An 18,522-nucleotide genomic window follows, 5' to 3' on the forward strand; every position below is an offset into this window, starting at 1 on the left:
CCCGGTCCGGTTGTCATATTTTCAGAAGGAAACCAAGGTGAAAATGACCTGAAAAAAAAAATATGGGGAAGATTGAATCTTGAGGAAGCGGGGACTGATAATTAAAACGAAATGAAAGTAAGTGAGAAACATGCAATGAAGGTTGGTGCGGGGGAGCTAACTGTACAAATTAAGCCTGTGTTGGGAGGAGGGGCACAAGTGGAAGAGGAGGGGTGGGAGCTCAGTTGTCCAACATTAGGCAAGACAAATGGGTTTGTCGCGATTTCCTCTTGGTTGCACCAGATTCCTTCAGTGCTTGCACTAACCAACCAATTTGCGATTTAAGCAATCGCGAAGGATCTGATATCAGGTGTTAATAGCTCATATTTTTTATGTCGTTGACTTTCCTTCATCGTGCCCAGTGACGCAGCCAGCACATGGCAATTGTACGAAGATGGCATTATATGGAAGGGGCGTATCCCATGTGTGGCCCCGTGTAATTAAACTAAAAGAACAACGAACGAGTAGCTTGTCGAACAAATTATGCAAGAAATAGAACAGCTATGTAGGCATTTATTTTATTTGCCTAACTTTTAATCAGGTAAATCTACATTTTTTTATTTCATTCCCCTGTAAGTTAAGAGCAATATAAATGAGTATCTGCGTTGCGCACATAAATAAAGCGGATAGTCGTGTGTTCATCTTCTTTCCATTTTATCATGGTTTTCGTGTGGCCGTCCCAAGGAGTTCTAAATGAAGAAATATTTGAAGCTGATGACTTAAATATTTTGCTCTGGTAGGTTCATCTTTCGAGGTGGAGGGTGAGAAAAAAAAGGACAGGACAACGAATTAAGTGCATAACAAAAAGATAAACACCAGCTACGCCACCCACTTTCCATCATTAGGCATTCGATCCGCTGAGTGCTCCCATCCCGGAATATGGTGAGGGGCAGTTTCTGTGTTAGTGAAAGCATTCTGCTGAGTGCTTTGTGAACATTACTAGAAAAAAAAGTTAAAGACTGTGAGACAAAGGACAGGACGCCCGGTGTCGTATACACGATTTTTGAGCTGAGTGCCCCTCCCCATGCATTGGGGAGGAAAAATCTACTGGAACAACTCAGGCAGCACGACTACGTCCGGCTGCAAAACCGTCGCCCAGTACTGCAAAAAATCAGACCGCAAAAGAGACTTCAATGAAACGCTCCAGAAGCATGACCAACTGGAGGAAAAGATGCAAAGAACATAAATCCTTCCCTCCGAACCCTCCCACTTGTGTACATGCGGGCACCGCGCTCCACAGCGAAGCGCTTTGTGAGTGACCGGCGCTACAACGCGACCCCAGTCACCCCTGAAGGAAGAGGGAATCGAGATGGGTCCCAAACGTCTTGTTCTTGGTTATTACTTTTGGTTGGAGAGGGCGATATTATTTCCTCAGCTACTGGGAAAAGGTTGTTTCATCTAGGATCTGTCTTGAGCTAGTCGACTGTACAACGACGTCAATGAAATCGTCATCAACACATCGGGATGGGCGCAACCAGACGGTTGTGAGCCAGCGTGTGGCGCTGATACACTCGGGGCCGTACGAATCTGATATTTCACTCAAGAGTTCTTTCTTTATCACTTCGTAACCTCCGTCGATTCAGATTTCCTCCATTGGCTGGTGGCTGCTTCACTGGAAAGCCCGAACCTCACATTTTATACTTTATACTGGTTTCGTTTTCCCAAGATGCCAATGTCAATTAACTTATTTGCAAATGTGTGGTGGAATCTTTTTACAACGTGCGAAAGAAATGACAACATTGTCACAGACAAACATCCACACAACTAGACGTGCACTGGCCGCTTAGACGACTCATGTATGGCCAGTCGTCTCTTTCAACGCTAAATGTTCCCTTTCTATCTGCTTCCATTCTCAGTAATCACATAACCATAGAAATAAAGATACCCGACAATGTATCTATTTCAAACGTACTAAAATTCTCACTTAGAGAAATTTCCAGCAGTTGCATGCTGCCACAGAGGCTGCCTTTAGTGACAAACGGGCAGGCGCAAGCGGTTTTTCCTAATTTATGGGGCGGCCGTTTCTTTCACATTGTATACCACTTTTCGTGCACAATACTTGGAAATAGCTTTTTTTTAAAGTCCGGCTGTTGTTTATTTGCTGGGACAACTTCTATTTCTCCCCCAGCCTTCTTTCACCAGGCTCCGCCTGTAATCCTTCAAGCATAACTTGTTCAAGGTGTGTTCCTAGACACAGGGAAATTGATGCGAATGAAGCGACTATTTGTCTTGCATGTGTTGCCTTTAAACAGCCCTATCATTGCTGGCCACCCTCCTCCAGGCCCGCGGGACATCTGCATGATTTAGTCGACACAGCGGGCTGCAAAGCTTTCCGAACGCCTCTGGCGACCACCTTATAGTGTCGTTTTCTGACGAGGCCCAAGACTCTCACACCTCCGTTGCTCTTGCAGGCATCCATTCGCTTGGTATCGACTGTAAGATGTGGTACTCCCACACTGCTGCATATCAGCCTTCACTTTTCCCCTACCCTACTTTGGTTTGGCGCATTACACCCTGTGCTGCCGCAAGTAGCTCTTGGCCACTCCTTTCTCGGCTGCTAATGGTGTTTTCGTGCTCACGAGTGGCACACCATGATGCTCCTTACTGTTAGGATTTTTATCGATGTCTAATTCACTGAAAAGGTCGGTGTTGTGCATCAAGATCTGCACCAGAATCGTCGTCTGGGGTTCTCTAAACCAAGCTCGTGTAGCTATTATTGCCTAATAACACATGGCTTCTTATCTTGCTGCTTACTTTTCTAATATATTGCCAGTTCTTTATAAATAACTACACATCAATTATCCTGTGGCTTCATTTCGCATCGCATGTCGCATATTATGCATGCTTGCATTGACGTTTCGAAGCCCATGCATTCAGTAGCTGTAAAAAGTTTTTTTTACATTGGTATCCAAATGAAAGACACAAAATTTGTCGAGAGCAATCGCTTTTGTTGCGTGATGAGAGAAATGCCGAGTGACAAGAGTGACAGAAATCGCTTTTGGTAGCTCCAGTCGCAAGTGTGAACCAGCCTTCATATGCTAACAATAAAAGACATTAATATTATCAATAATAACAATAACACTAGTTTTATTATTAATAATTGTTTTGTATATGTGAGGGGGAGACAAATTTTCTGGGCCCCGGGTGCAAGTTTACCCAGCAACGCCACTGCTCAGCTGCCATTGCCATCATTCTGGAGAGAGAAAAATGACAAGCAAAACCTCATCCCTGACTAATTTCAGTTTTAAGTTGTAGTGGTACTTTTGTGCTGTTCGACAAGCAATAACTTGCGGTAAGATTGCTGCAAGCAAGTCCTGAGTCATGCTAAACACAGAAGAAATGAACTTGAAAGCATTGCACATCATAAGATCTGTTCCTAAAAGTACCAACTGAAGTACAATATTGTTCTTCGGCTTGTGACAGCACACATCAAGGACATATTGGGTGAACTGTCCAGCATCTGTTGAATGCATGGCATTATACCAGCTTGAAAGTGCCTTAGAAGGGATAATTTTAAAAAATGTAACTTGAGAGGGCCCACGAAAAAAAAATGCTTGGCACCAGGGCTAAGTGGAACTAGTTAATATTTTCTCATTCACTACTTGAGGCCTGGATGTGTATTATTAAGGCTTGGTTCCTACAGCCGGTAACAACAACAAAAAAAAACCTTTGTCCTGTGCGCAGCCCTACCTCCCACCTGGTTGCATGTCCTATTATCAGCTGGCTTAATGTTTCAGACAAACAAAGTCAGATTATGGTAGTTACTACACCTTCGCAATGGTGAACATTGCCTGCCTGCCTCACGACTCCGAACACACAATTATACCTTCGCACAGGTTAACTCCGTTGTACTGGGACAAAAACACAGCCCTGTGGTCTACGTAGAAGTGGTCTTAATCGACCAGATTTAGGGGAAATCCCAAGGTGGAGTATGTTTCTGTGAAGGAAAGTTTGACATCCACTTGGACCAGGACGAATTTTTCTTCAACTGCGAAGTTTCTGAGAAAGCTGTATAGCTTTCCTTTGTAGCCGTATGGCTGCATTTAGATGGATGTCAAAGTTTCCTTCACAGAAGTGGTCTACGTTCGCAGTGGCTAGCTTGGTTACGATGGGAGTGGTCATGCGCCATCCCAGTGCCCTCGTCTGACCGGCGTTGCTGCCTCTCGCCACGGCACGTAGGCGGCGAAACGGCCAGCGGCATCAACACGGCGCTCTAATAAAACACAGTGCAGAAGTTCGACGGGAACGCACTCATCACTGTCGTAAATCGAGGCGGCAGAACTGATGCAGAGCGCCCGTCGTCACCGTCGCCGTACTACGCGAAAATTTAGGCAGTCGCACACACTCAGCGTCTCGATCACACGCTGCACACCACCGTAAGCGCTCTCCAGAAGTTCTTCGAGAGCACCTTCATCACAATCATAAGCCAAACACCTATGCACCGCTGCAACGGCAGGCAAAAATCACGACGAGAAGAGTGGAGCGAAATGACCGCGCTACAGCTGCCATTTTTCTTAAACCATGACGTCACATCCGGCAAAAAAAAAGTCGCTTTCTTTGTTTTTTGATGTATAATTGGCGCATGCGCAATAGTGCTCGTCCACCGTTCCTGAACGTCAGGTCGACTCTCCAGAATCTCCACACTAAGAGTAAAATGAACTAGTTCACTTTATGGTGGCTGGCGGGCGGCAGTCGGCGGCGTCTGTTCTGTGGAGGCGTCGGTGGGTAGTACGGGGGAGCGATACGCGATTAAAAAATTCCGCAGAAGCGATATGGTTTGGTGCTCCGCAGTAGGATGCACCAGCGCGAGTGTAAAGGGAAAAAAGATGTATAGGTTTCCGTGGAAGGAGGCGCGGAAGCTGCAGTGGGCTGTCGCTATGAAGCGGGGCCTCACTAACGGCGGTCTTTGGACGCCCGGAGTTGGAGCGCGACTATGCCAAGACCACTTCGTAACAGGCAAGTGTTTGCGGGATACTCAAGTGCAGACTAGATTTTCAACAATGACAGGCAACTTGACTTAGCATGCGAATCATATTTGTGTGCCCACAGGTGTGCCAAACAAAGACCCTTTGCCTTTGCACATCGACTACACGCCGTCGCTGTTTTGGCACGACGAGAGAGCGACCGAGACTTCAAAAAGGAGAATAGAATAGTCAGAGACAGCATTTTAGAATAAGTGTTGCTCGAAATTTGCGTTCACTCGTCTTGCAGCCACCAAAGGCATGCGACCATCCGGAAAAAAACGGATCGACGCACCCAGCTCGCAGCTGACGGACCCCAGCCCGAGTAGTGACGAGGAAACGCTGCCTCGCCTCGACGCGAGCTCTCTTGATGCGAGCTGAAGCGCCGCCAAACACCAGAATGGGAGCTCGGAGGAGGAATCGTTGGACGACGAGGATAAGAGGTTAGCTGAGCTGTGTGTTTATGTTCATAACGTGTTGCACCCACTTTTTTTTCCATTTCCTGGCCAGAACGGTGGAAGTCCAAACTGACAGGTGCGAGGCTCCGCCCTCTGGGTCCGGCGACACGGAGCGCATCAGGCTTCTGGAAGCCCAGGGGCGGTATTCCCGTGTTTTGTCCCTTTTGTGTCCCTTTCAAAAGTGTCCCTTTTGAGCGAGCCCTGATTGGCTAGAAGCGAACACCCGGATGTGACGCCATGCAAGCACGGCGGAACTATGAGCCGTGGCTACTCGGAGCAGACGATTTTTCGTCGCGGTTCGCTCGCGGAACAATAAACACATATAAGATACTCTGATACGGTTTCAGTTCTTTAAACTGCGTTTGCAAGAACAGTTACGCTATTTGAATCAAAGGCCCACTGCTTAACCGGAAGTACGTCACGATGAAAGGGACGCAAAAGGGACGTTTTCAAAAGGGACAGTTACGAGAATACCGCCCCAGGTTAAGCACCTCCAGGGAAAGGTTCGAAGCCTTCAACAGGCCAGAAGCGTCCGCGTTATGGATGATGACAAAGTGCACTTCTACACAGGTACAAAATCCAAAATCCGTCTCCAAAACGCTGTAGTTGCAAAACTTCCGTTGACGTCACACAAAAATAAAAAAAACAAATACGCAGGAGCCGTTTATGCATTAAAGGAGCCATGAAGACAAAATACAAATTGGGTTTATTAGAAAGACTACTTAGTCCCGATAACAATGATACCAATATCATCGCAATCTTCGAACAAACAATGGAGATATTAAATAAAACGTGCGAAGCAGTCGTGACCCCCTAGCCAATTTCCTGCAACTTTTCTATGACGTCACATAACCTTGTTTGTGCGATTGGCGGCCGCCTTACCGACCTGTTGCGACGACACATGACTGGACGTCTGCAATGGGGCCTCTAGTTCCATTTGACCGCGTCACTTGAATGCTAACGTGTAGTTAACGCGCTGAAAATCATGTTTTATTGTTGGCCTGTATGACGTCATTCTTGCTCATAACACGTCACTGTGGCGCAAAATTTGAAAGTTTTTAAATACTTCTTGCTTTTTTTCGTTAGAAAAACATCTTTTGTGGCTGTAATGGAGCTGAGTGAGGTACTGAATCCTAGTTCTTTCAAATTAAACAAAGTTGTATTTCTCTTCATGGCTCCTTTAAGTAGTAATAAGGATTATCATAAAAAGTAAAAATATTGGTGCGCGTATAAGCATTTGCATCAAAACATTTCACGCATTAACGAAAGTGGAGCGGATGCGCCACGAGCGCCTTCTAGTGGTAGAAAAAAAAAAAACAATGGCGTCTCCAGATGTGTGCATAGAGTTCATAGATGTGTGCCATTTGTGTATGAACTGTTACGAAGGCTTTAAAGTCGTCTGCGCTGTGTGTGTCTTGCCAAGTTGTCCTTTGTACGCGAGGAAGTCGTGGTGGGCTGTTTTTGCTCGTAGCGCCGTCACCTATCTCCTGCCGAGAACGTCCTGGCTTTATTTGTTGCTGGTGTGATGTGTGTCTGTGTAACGCAGTCTCCCTGATGGGATTTCAGTGGCTTTGTTCTACGACAGCTGCGGTGACAAGCTGCAAGGTTTCTCTTTTCTGGCTGTGAACACGGGCTCACCCGATGTTAAAGGGAGAGACAACCAATTTTTGTCGAGTATATATTCTCTATCCCAAATGAAAGGGCATCACTTAAAGCACCTTGACGAGAAACGGTTTTGCTGATAACGCCCTAGAACTTTTCAAATCGAAATTTTTAGATCTGCGAGCCCTATGTGTCCCTTCCAAAAATGATGCTGGCAACCTTGACATAGAGTAGCTCGGCAACATACTTTTGTCTGTATGCGAAATAAAAAACGATATTTAAAAACTTGTCCCCAGCTAAAAAAGTTTGAATTGCAGGCTTTTATGTTCTGTTATGTGTTTTTTAATGCAACGGCCTGTTGTGCACGAATGCACCATCTGTTGGGACAGACATAGGTAGAATCTGGCTTCACGTTGTGGAGGTGGGAAGTTCGATTCTCACTGGGCGCGACGTTTTTTTTTAAGCTGCCGTTGGTGTATTTGGAAACAAATCAAATATTTTGGCCGAATCAGAACAAACGCCTCTGACTCAGGCAGAATGGTTAAAGCTTCTTCACTGCTCTGTTTACTGAACGCTGTCGTTGATTCTGGGCATGGTGGCGGGCGGCGTGTCTTTAAAATTTTCAAAATAATGTTTAGAAATACATATGCAATTTCACCTTGCACAAATACTTGTGTTAAAATGTTTTCAATACGTAAATAAACGTTTCAGCAGTTACAGTAGCTGCTAGGTTTGCAGGTCACGTGACAGGGACACATATTGTAGTGCCAAGTTTCGACACTACGAACCGCCACCCTTCTGATTTTAGGAAGTTTGCTCCCAAATTAAAATTATTTCTACCGATTTGTTTAGAAATTGCTTGTGGTTACCGGGCTATATAAAACGCTGGCTTTCATATGAGCTAGAGAACATATACGCGGCAAAAATCTGTTGTCTGTCCCTTTAAACGTGAGGCCTATGTAGCTGGTGTTACAACTCCTATTCTGTTCACTACTGACAACGGAAGGTATCCTTTACGCAGCGGTTTCACAGGTTGGTCTGGGCGGTAGTACAAACGGAGCAACGATGCATTTTTATCCTGACCTGAGCAGGCGTGATTACGGCATCATTGCAGAGATGTGGAAAGCACAAAACGGTTGTACACAATCGTCTGAGACTGCGTAGCATACAAACAAAGCAGTATGAACGAGCGCGAATATTGTTCAGGTAATCAAATGCGCTGGCGTTATATACAGAGTGTTTCATGATTGCTATGGACTATGGTTGTTCGTAAGCATAAGAATGTCGGCCGTACAGATGCACTGCACTACACATCTTGTGTGTGGGTGTTTGTGTGTGTGTACGCATATTACAGAGGTGGTGCCACATGTTGGCGTCTACGGATAATAGGGCGCCACTTGGTGCTTCTGCAGGCCACTACATCTTTCCCTCCCTGGGAACAAACAATCATTGGACAGTCCTGTCTGCACAAAATCATGCAGAAATAACCAATACAGTCACTTTCTGTATGAGCCCTCACAGTTGTCAAATCACTGCACGTAATCTTGGAAGCGCACTGGAGGTCTGCGACTTCTCCTGGGCCGGTCAGGTGGTGGCCCCGGCATCAAGTCCATTTCCCTCTAACGCTACACTGCACTCCTCAGTGCCAGAGCCTGGAGCCAGACTTTGTGGCTGCGAACCTTGCGGCTGTGGTGGGCTCGGTGGCACATTGGTGGTACAGCACGTGACGACTCAAGTTGAGCTGCGGATGAACTCGCAGATTGTGTTTGTGGCGCATCCCCAGGTGCAGTAATCCAAGCCATTGATGGTGCAGCTCTACTTTGGTAATCTGTCAACGGGGGCATGTTGTACGTGCAAGAGTTGTCCTTGTTAGTTTCTTGCCCTGGTGATGCCTCTTTTGGTGCCGCTGATAGCTGTGAAGCGTTCCAAGTTCGACTGTCTTCCAGATAGAAGGAGCAGCGGCCAATTTTTTTTAGAATTTTTAATATTGGTTCATAACTTAGAGTGCCCTATGGTCCATTAACTGGTTTCTTCACTCGTACGTGGGTGCCAATTTGAAACTTGGAGACCCTTGCAGCTCGCTGTTGCTCAGTGTATACCTTACTTTTTCATTGACACTCTGCAACTCTTTTTCCGAGCGGACTCATCTCCCGTGAAGGATTTGTTCTGAAGTCAGCTGTCGGCTGACCAATGACGTCCAAATAAGTTCCCATGTGTCGGCCATGTAGAACGGTCGGGGAGAGAATGGTGGTGCTGTGAGGGGTGGCTCTGTATACTCCCAAGTACTCAGTCACAGTTTCCTTCACTGGACGTTGCTCCAGCAGAGCCAGCCGAAGGTATGACTTCAGTACACGATTAAATCTCAACGAAACCATTTGCCTGGGGGTGGTACACGGCAGAAAAGATGTGGTTGATTTCACGGTCTTCAAGGAAGGACTCAAATTCCCTTGATGTGAAGTCGACCGTGGTTAGACACAATTTCGGTAGGGTAACCCTCACGTGCGAAGAGCTCTAGAAGCAACTTCGTCACTATGTGAGTGGTAACTTCAGTGCAAAAAGCCACTTCTGGCCGTTTTGAAAAATAATCAGCTACTGAAATGGCAAATCGGTAGTCTGCAGGTGCAAGCTCAAAAGGAGCAACAATGTCAATAGCTATCTTGTCCAAACGTTTGTCAGGAAGAGGAATTGGCTGAAGTAGTGTGGGTGGCACTTTTGTCCGCGTGCTGACAAATGGAACTGCGGACAGCTGTTTCATCATGTTTGCCTAACCCTGGCCATCATACTTCTCTCATATGCGTTGTTTGGTTTTCACGATACGAGGGTGGGATTAGTGAGCCAGCTGGACAAAAGCCGCTGTGAGCTTGGCACAAACTACCATGCCCTTGATACGGAAGAGCATGCCATGAACTGTCAACTCCTTTCGGACTTCATAGTATGGAGTCAGCTTAGGTGCCCAACTCTTGCGGGGCGGCCACGATGTCTGCACGTAACGGGAAACTTCTCGGAGAGTGCTATCCTCCACTGTCGCCCGTCTCAGTTCATCTTGATGTACAGACATCACCAGAGACACTATTTCTTCCAACTCGGGTGGTTTCGTGGTGGGCGGTGACTTGTTTGAGTGCTGTGTATGCATTTTGGGGCCTTGTGTCAGCGTTTTGGTTTGTGTCAATGTTTGGCCATAGTAAGGCTGCGTAATTCTGTGCTCACAATCTCGAGACCAAAAGCTTGTACGGCATCAATGCCCAGAAGTGATGTTCCACCTTGGGTAATCTGGAAGGTCACTACAGCTGTTTCCAATTTGACACAGAGAGGGCAGGGAACTGTCCACGCACAGGAATTTTTCGACGTGAAAAATCCAGCAATGTTAGTTCCGTTTTTTTTAGCTCAACTTGGTCTCTGAACAGGTTTTGAAAACTGTTCTCCCATTATTGATACAGCTGAGCCAGTGTCCACTAAAAATGTTATGATGCACGGGGGTGATGCCAGAGAAACAGGTTGAACCTCGACATCAAAGTCCACACCCGTACGCTTGTCAGTGTGAACAGTAAGAATGTTGATTGATTGATTGTAGGGTTTAATGCACTGTCGCAATGCAGGCGATGAGGCACGCCATAGTGGAGGGCTCCATATTAATTTAGGCCACCTGGGGATTTTTAACGTGCGCCGAAATCTCGTACGCATCGGCATTTTTGCTTTTCGCCTCCATCAGAAAAGCGGCCGCCGCGGCCGGGAGTCAAACCCACGACCTCGTGCTCAGCAGCACAATGCACATTCTGCCTTTTTATGGCTTGCAGTCATTGCCTGTCACGAGGCAGCATGATGTCTTGTGTTCATAGTGTCACAGTTGCCTGTAATGAAAATTACGATTATGCTTGTGCCCCGTCTAATGCATCTGAATTATTTTCATCTCCTTGCCGCTGCAGATATTAGACAGGAAAGGCCAGTGCTTTTGCTTTGTGTAACAAGCAGCTGTGGTTCTTGAAGCATTGCCAGAGTTAAGTTACCAGCATATAGCTGCTGCAGGTCAACGTAGCTGAACCTAGCCAGGCAATGCAAAGAATCAAAGGGAGCAATAGAAAAACCACTTTCAACAAGGAAGATTTCGCTTTGAAGAAAATGTAAAGGGAATGGGTGTGGTATTGTGTGCATTGACTCCAGTCATCAAACTACTGAGAACAGCTTTCAGCTTACTAATTTTTTGCTTTACAAAACTATGCCTGTAGTTCAGTGCAGGATTATTGGTTAATTTAGACCATCTAGGAATGCTTACCTTGCATGAAAATCTCGATGTACAGGCATTTTGGGGTTGTTTTTTGGCCTTAATAGAAATAGAAAGACTGCCACTGCTGGTGGGATATCATGTTTTTTTTATTATTGTGAAGAATTCTTGTTTACTTTACAAATTGTTTTACTTCCACAGGCAAATTCATGTGGCCTCGGCTGGGAGTTCATGTTGTTTACACGATTGTTTCTTCCCTGCAGTTGCATGCTACGTCTCCAAATATCTGTCCTATACTGTTCTTAGTGCCATTCTCGCTACAGAGCTGATGAATTGTAGCAGCAGTGAATTATTTCATGTACTATGCAGAAACACTGCTCATCCATTCTCACTACACAGTAGAGGTAGCCGAATTCATGGGTACCATACTTTGCGACATGGTTGTCATGTGTCAGGGCACCCCCTGAGAGGGGATGTATCAAAACCCCCCTAAAAATGAAAAAAAAGAACAAAGAAACGGTAATTTGAAGTGCCCGCCAGGAGCGCAACAATCGGCGAACGCCAGTGCCTAAACCCCGAGGCATCATGGTCAAATACGGCAGTGCACTGGTGAGCCAATCGGAGAACGCCGCGCAGGAGACCAGTGGCGTGATGACCATATATGGACATGAAAAGGCAAGGAGCCCAGAGGGGTGAAAAGCCGGGCAAACAAAGAGGAGGCGGCAGGATCACATGAGCTTCAAAGAACGAGCCAGGCAGGCATCGCCAGGCCACCGCTGACGCCTACCAAACCTGGGCGGGAGCGGGCCGACTTCGCATCGGCTGTGGCATCGTAGGCGCACCACGAACCTGTGTCTTTGTGGCCCCAGTGGTGGCCTACGGCCAACGTCTACGCTCCGTCGGGCTTTGCTTCGATGGCCCTGAAAGGCCACGTTCAGGCCGAAACTACCTGGGACATCCAGCGGCAGTGGCTACCAGGGCGTAACCACAGAGGAAACATTACAACACGCGGAGACCACGCTGTCCAAGGAACGACCGAGCGCATCAAACGCCGGCAAGATGACGACAGCTACTACCGTGGCACGGCCACGCAAGGGAGCGAAACGTCAGCGCTGATGACCGTGGTAGGCCAGTTCAATAGGGACACAGTCGTAGGACACGACTAGGGCATTGTAGTGGTAGAGAGGTTACCTAGAAGGTGATTGTTTGAGTGGATTTTAACTAATGGTGTAGGACCTTATTGTAGAGACTTTTGATTTTTGGTTTGAATTGTATTTCAAGATTTTTAGTTAAGGATTCGAGTGTTTATTGGTTGAGTGCAATTGATTTATTAAGTGGTTTGTGCTAGGATTTTCCAAGTGCGCATTAAATGGGTGTTATGTGTTTCCATCTCTCTCAGTTGGTCAAGACAACCCCTACCTTCCATTCATGTAACAATGGTGCTGCCACGTTCTTCTGAACGATTGCGGCAAAAGATTTTTATCCGACACTGTCAAAGAAGTCCTTCGTGCTCCAGCACCACTGACAAAGATGCTTCTGCTTACCACCCACAAACAAAGGCCTTGAGTGAATGATTTCACCGGCACGATATTGCTATGCCCTATCAATCCGATCATGCCAACTGGGACACAAATCCAGTTTTGTCACTTTTGCACGCAACGTACCAGTTCAACATTTAGTTGATCGCAAAATTGATAGAATGGCTTTACCTCTTGGTTGGTATAGGTCTCGCTGGGAAGGCAGTTCTTCGCTTCAAAATTTCCGCAGTTGACAGACTATTCCAAAGCAGCTCGAGACAGGCTGGTATGATTGGAACGTTTGCTATGAGCTGCCTGACAAAGGCATCTATTTACTCAACCAGTTCACGGGATTCTGCGGATGGGACAGTCGATCAGAGCAGTGAGTGAGAGAGAGCATTGGCAGCGAGAAGCTTCTTGATTGATTGATTGATTGTAGGGTTTAACGCGCCGACGCAACGCAGGCGATGAGGCGCGCCGTAGTGGAGGGCTCCGGATTAATTTTGACCACCTGGGGATCTTTAACGTGCGCCGAAATCTCGTACACACGGGCGTTTTTGCTTTTCGCCTCCATCAGAAAAGCGGCCGCCGCGGCCGGGAATCGAACCCGCGACCTCGTGCTCAGAGCGAGAAGCTTCTTGCTAAGTACGCAGGCCACAATGTAACGAAGGCATCATGTGCATGCGAAGTCTCTGTAGCCTTGGTGCGAGGCCATCAAAATTCTTCGAGTTGAAAATGGGCACGGGAGGCTTGTGGTCAGTTTCTAGGAGAAACTGCTTGACAACGAGGTAGTTAGAGAATTTGTCGCATCCCCACACAAGTGAAAGTGAAAAAGTCATGCTGCGTAAGTGATTACTGCATAGTTTCCTGTTGTTTGCCATACACCAGTCAAAATCGTATGAAACATGGTGTCAGAAGTTGTGCGCGATGATCAGTAAGGCAAGTCGCTTGGAGGGGTCTGCCTGGAACGGCATCAAGCCTGGACAGTGCAGCCAACATCACGGCCGGCAGTCAGACTGCCATGCCACCCACTTCAGTAGCGCCAATTGCTTCGGTCACGACACAACCTCCAGAAGCCTTCTGCTTCTCGTCGCCTAATGAGTGGCCAAAATGGAAGAAGCGCTTAGAACCTTTTCGTACCTCTCCTGGACTCGGTGCACAGCCTGAAGAACACCAATTCGAAGCCCTGCTGTACATCATGAGCGACCAGGCTGAGGACATCTTTGGCACCTTCAACCTCACAGGTGAGGACTCGAAAACGTTCAGCGTTGTGATGAAATGATTTGACAAATACTTTATTCCACGTTGCAAGGTCATCATTGAAAGAGTGCGCTTTAACACTCGGGTACAACAAGAGACAGAAGAATTTGCAACAGCCCTCCACACTCTTTCCAAACACTGCGAGTACGGCGGCCTGCAAGAAAACTTTATCTATGATGGGTTAGTCGTTGGCATCAGAGACAGACAGCTGTCAGCGATGTTGCAACTTGACCCAGATCTGACGTTACAGAAAGCCCTAGACGCAACATGGCAAGTCGAAATGGTGTAACAGCAACAGGCAGAGCTAAATTGTGTCCAACCAAGCATCAACAAGGTAGGCTTCCACCAGGATAAATGGAAGCCTACCACGATTTGCTTGCCCACGATCTGCTTGCCCCGCACGGAATGAGACATGCAAGTCGTGCCTCAAAAAGGGTCACTACGCAACTGTTTGTCTTTCCAAACGTGTAGATGTAGTTCAAGCTCCAGATGTTGGAACCAAGAGTGGATTCTTGGGCACAGTGAGCTCTTCGCCGACAAAAAATTGGGAAGCAAGAGAAATAGTCCGCGTTCATCCCCTGAATACCACCAGAGACGTTTCGACAACTCAAACGAAGACCAGTTCTATCTAAACCATGCCGACAGCTCCACGGGTCTGACGAGAGACGATTGGCAATACAAGGAGACGCTCGATTACAGCAATTGTATCAAGGTCGCCAGACAACTCTAGACATCGACATTCTTGACGAAGTGCTTTCTCCTTGGAAAGCCTGCTATTGAAGAACTGCAGCTAATTACCAGCATCAACAACATTCAGTGTACCACCAAGCCTAAGCAAAATTTCCATCCCTTTTCGCTGGTCTTGGAGCAATTCAGGGAGAACACCTCATTCGTCTTCAAGACGGCGCCAAGCCATTTGCGTTGAGCTCGCCCAGACGCACTCCGATTTCGTTGTACGAGAAGACCAAACGAGAACTCCAACGAATGGAGAAAATAGGAGTCACCTCTCCAGTTGAAGAGCCAACCGAATGGTGTGCTCTAATTGTGGTCAAGCCCAAGCCCTCAGGAGACCTGCGAATCTATGTTGACTTTACAGAGCTCAACCGCTTTGTTCTCCGAGAATAGACATCTGTTCAACACACACTTGTGCTTCTCTTTGGGGCGAAAGTGTTCTGAAAGCTGGACGCAAACTCAGGATTTCGGCAGATTCAGGTTGTGGAAGACAGCAAGGAGTTTACAACGTTTATTTACAACGTTTATAATGGCATTTGCCGAATCCTATTTGGCATCGCCTCTGCGTACACCAGTCAAAATCGTATTAGGCACTCGGTGCACCTGAGTGTCATCTGGTTGCTTGAATATCTGGGCTGGCACCACATTGATGACGACAGTAATGATGCCCCGCAATGGAATTCAGTTTGATGCTCTTGCTAAAATTCCTCCCTTTGGCCACTGCTAAGCATATCAAATGCAAAGCGATTCTCAGCACCCCAACTGAGGTCTTGAGAATTGCTATGCAATTGTCAATAAAGCTGTTGAACTAATCAATCGTGGCTTTTAACGTACCGAAGCCACAATGGGCTATAAGCGCCTGTATTAGAGAGCTCCGGATGAATTTTTTCTGCCAAGAGATTTTAAAGGCACACTTAAGGCTGAATGAAATTTTGGTTGAACTGAAAGATCATACGTTTCGTTGCTCTCTCGGCTTTTTTTCGGCGAGCAACGGTGTGTTATTTGCTGAGAAATAAGTAAAGGTGCCGTTTCTCTCACCCGCTTCCGTTTCATCTTTTCGTGACGCAGCCACAAAATACCAGCGAATCCCCAAGCCCACTATGGCAACTTGGGCGGCGGCGCGAGTGGAAGAGCTTGCGGCGGGGCTGCTGGTGTACAGGTCTACCATGGCAACGTTCCCCTGGCCAACGAGGCTGGCTTGGACTTTGATTTTGCACCGACGGAATGTCAAACGCATTAAGATGCATGTGTAGATGCTCGAGCAGCCGGTGTTCCCGCATACCCTGGCGTCCCAGACCCCATCGAGCTGGCTCGGAGCATGGAGGGCTCGGGCGAAGCTGCTTCTGAAGCAACAAGCGCCATTTCCAGTTTCAGCAGAGCGTGGTGGCCTCCCGGCTGGCACCGTTCAGTCTGGCGCCTTTATATCACCTCTTCTGGCGGTCACAGCCAACTCGTATTATCTTCTCTCGCGGACTGCAAACCTAGTGTGAAATAAATCTTATACTACTAGGCAACCAAGCCTAGTAGCCGTCGCCGCCTGCATTGAGAGACACACACTTTACAGTTTGTCAATGGCAGCTTGAGGTGAAAGGGTGGATCGGTCAGCTAACCACTCGCCGCAAGTTCATTTCACGGGTGATTATGTTCAAAACAAGCACCCTTTACTAATAGCAACATTTTGAATAAAATGTTACATCTCCTTCGCCTTTTGCACATGGAGAACAGGAGATTGGAAGTTCAGGCAGCTCGCTTAGCCACCTGCAGTGTATCTTGTCCCTTTTGCCGATTCTAATCAAGGGACTGTAGCTGCTCTGTCCCGGGTATATTGCTTGCACAAGCTCCACCGCCTCCCGTCGCAGGTTATTCACTTTGCCAGTTGCGCACCAATGATTTTCAAAAACGAAACTGAAAGCATGATAACCAATAGAATAGTGAGAGAAGTTTGCCTCGCAGTGTTTAAAAGCCGTAGTCAGTTTTTAGATACAATGAACTCATGGAAAGCTTTTATTTACATTTATTTCACGCGCTCAACCACTCAGAAACTGTCTATTCCAGAAAAACATCTCTAGTAGCTTCTCCAGTGAGCTCTCTCCATTCACCACTTCAGTGAAATCATAAACCATGGACCCAAAAGTGTACAGGGTGTCATCGCGTTTTCACATTTTTTTTTACTTTAATACTGTCATGAACACAAAGATGACACAGTTGTCTTGAAGCAAAAACAAATTTATTGGAGCGAACACGGGCTCCCGTAACAACTGCCAAGATACACAGGCGGCGAAGCAGCAGTCAACAAAGTGACATGCGTAGGCGAGTGCCGGCGAATCAATACCGCGGCGTATGCTCTGCAAGTGCGAGTCTTTCTCAGCGCGAGTGTTTCTCGAACTATCGATTCACATTGAGAACATTGTAGATCAAAGATGATTATTCTAGTCTAGTGATGTTAGGGCGAAACGCACTCCTTATCAGAAGGCGATAACTTGTGCAGCATAAAAATAAAGATTGGAACACGCGCTTCCCTTGGGAAACAGATAACAAAGCCGGGCGCGGCCGAGCAGTAAAAACAAAACATAAACAAAAACCCAATGCATGGTTTGCGGCAATATTAAACAACTGCTAGTTGTAAGAATGCTCCATTTAGACCCTCAGTACAGTAATCCATCGATACAGGCCAACTTGCTTCCACCCTTTAGTGTCCCTGTAATGTGTGCCAAAATCTCGCCACACGAATGTTTTTTCTCTCCGCGTCCATTATAAAAGCAGCAGAGAATCTAACCCATGTCCTTGGGTTAAGCAGCATGTCTTAGCTGCTGAACCATCGTGGTGGGTTAAAGCTCTTTAGCTGTTAAGGGGTATGATAAAAATAGTGGCCACTTCAGTTAATGCAGTGTGCTTGTGCTGGTCACTCATTTTATGCATTGTGCCCCTGAACCGTAGGAAGCAGGTGTGCTTCCCAACCACGGTTGCTGCATTTCTGATGGAGGAGAAAATTGAAGACGCCCATCTCTTTGAATTTCAGTGCACATTACAGGTCCTCAGGTGGTCAAAATTAATTTGGAACCCTCCACAACAGCGCACCGCATCCACTGTGTAGCATTGGCATGTTAAACCCCACATTGAATCGCTCATTTTACTGAAATTGTTCACATCAAAATTTTTCAGGTCAAATATTCATGTGCTTTGAAAGGTAAAAATCTAAATTTTCACAGTGCCTAGGTATGATCTTTCCGAAGTGCACATCACAGATCTCACATAGAACAAACCATCACCCATAAGCCTGTAGGACCAGAATATTTTTGGGGATAGTTTTTTGTTTTACATGTAACACCACTCCAGTACCATGCACAATTTCACGTGCCTAATTAGGTTCCTTGTTATCATCCTTTCCTGATAGCTGCTGCAGGAACCTTTTCACCTGTATACATGCTTTCTGCATAACAATGTTTTATTTACAGGGCCTGCACATAGAAGACATTTTGCAAGTTTGTGAGCACTTGCTTATGTAATTTTTGATAGCATATCTTTTCAAATTGATAAAATTGATATAGTGGTTATTGCGGGCCCAATCACTCATGACAGATCTTTTCAGTTGTCAAAGTCTTTCAAAGATACTGAACAATGCCCGCTGTCATTGTTACACCTCACGCAAGGCCGAGGTTTTCCAATGTACACAGCCCACTGGCATTACCACAGTGCAATCTGTTAGTCACTGAGCAATATGTGTGCCATCAGAA

General features: G+C 46.6%; 1 protein-coding gene and 1 long non-coding RNA gene across 3 annotated transcripts in view; one reads left to right on the forward strand and one right to left on the reverse strand.

Annotated features, from left to right (window-relative positions):
- Positions 1-18,522, reverse strand: part of LOC144158352 (uncharacterized) — a 246,877-nt gene that overhangs the window by 212,176 nt on the left and 16,179 nt on the right. The gene's annotated exons all lie outside the window — the stretch shown is intronic.
- On the forward strand, positions 4,721-16,254 carry LOC144158359 (uncharacterized). Of its 2 annotated transcripts, none has more exons than XR_013320029.1 (4): positions 4,721-4,995; positions 5,089-5,443; positions 5,511-6,028; positions 15,857-16,254. It is a non-coding gene; the product is annotated as an uncharacterized LOC144158359 (long non-coding RNA). The 2 variants fall into 2 exon arrangements; XR_013320030.1 differs by lacking the exon at positions 15,857-16,254 and adding an exon at positions 12,679-12,946.

This window comes from Haemaphysalis longicornis, unplaced genomic scaffold (assembly GCF_048455015.1).
Source record: "Haemaphysalis longicornis isolate Haplotype H1 unplaced genomic scaffold, Haemaphysalis longicornis Haplotype H1 scaffold_10, whole genome shotgun sequence".
Taxonomy (NCBI): Eukaryota; Metazoa; Arthropoda; class Arachnida; order Ixodida; family Ixodidae; genus Haemaphysalis; species Haemaphysalis longicornis.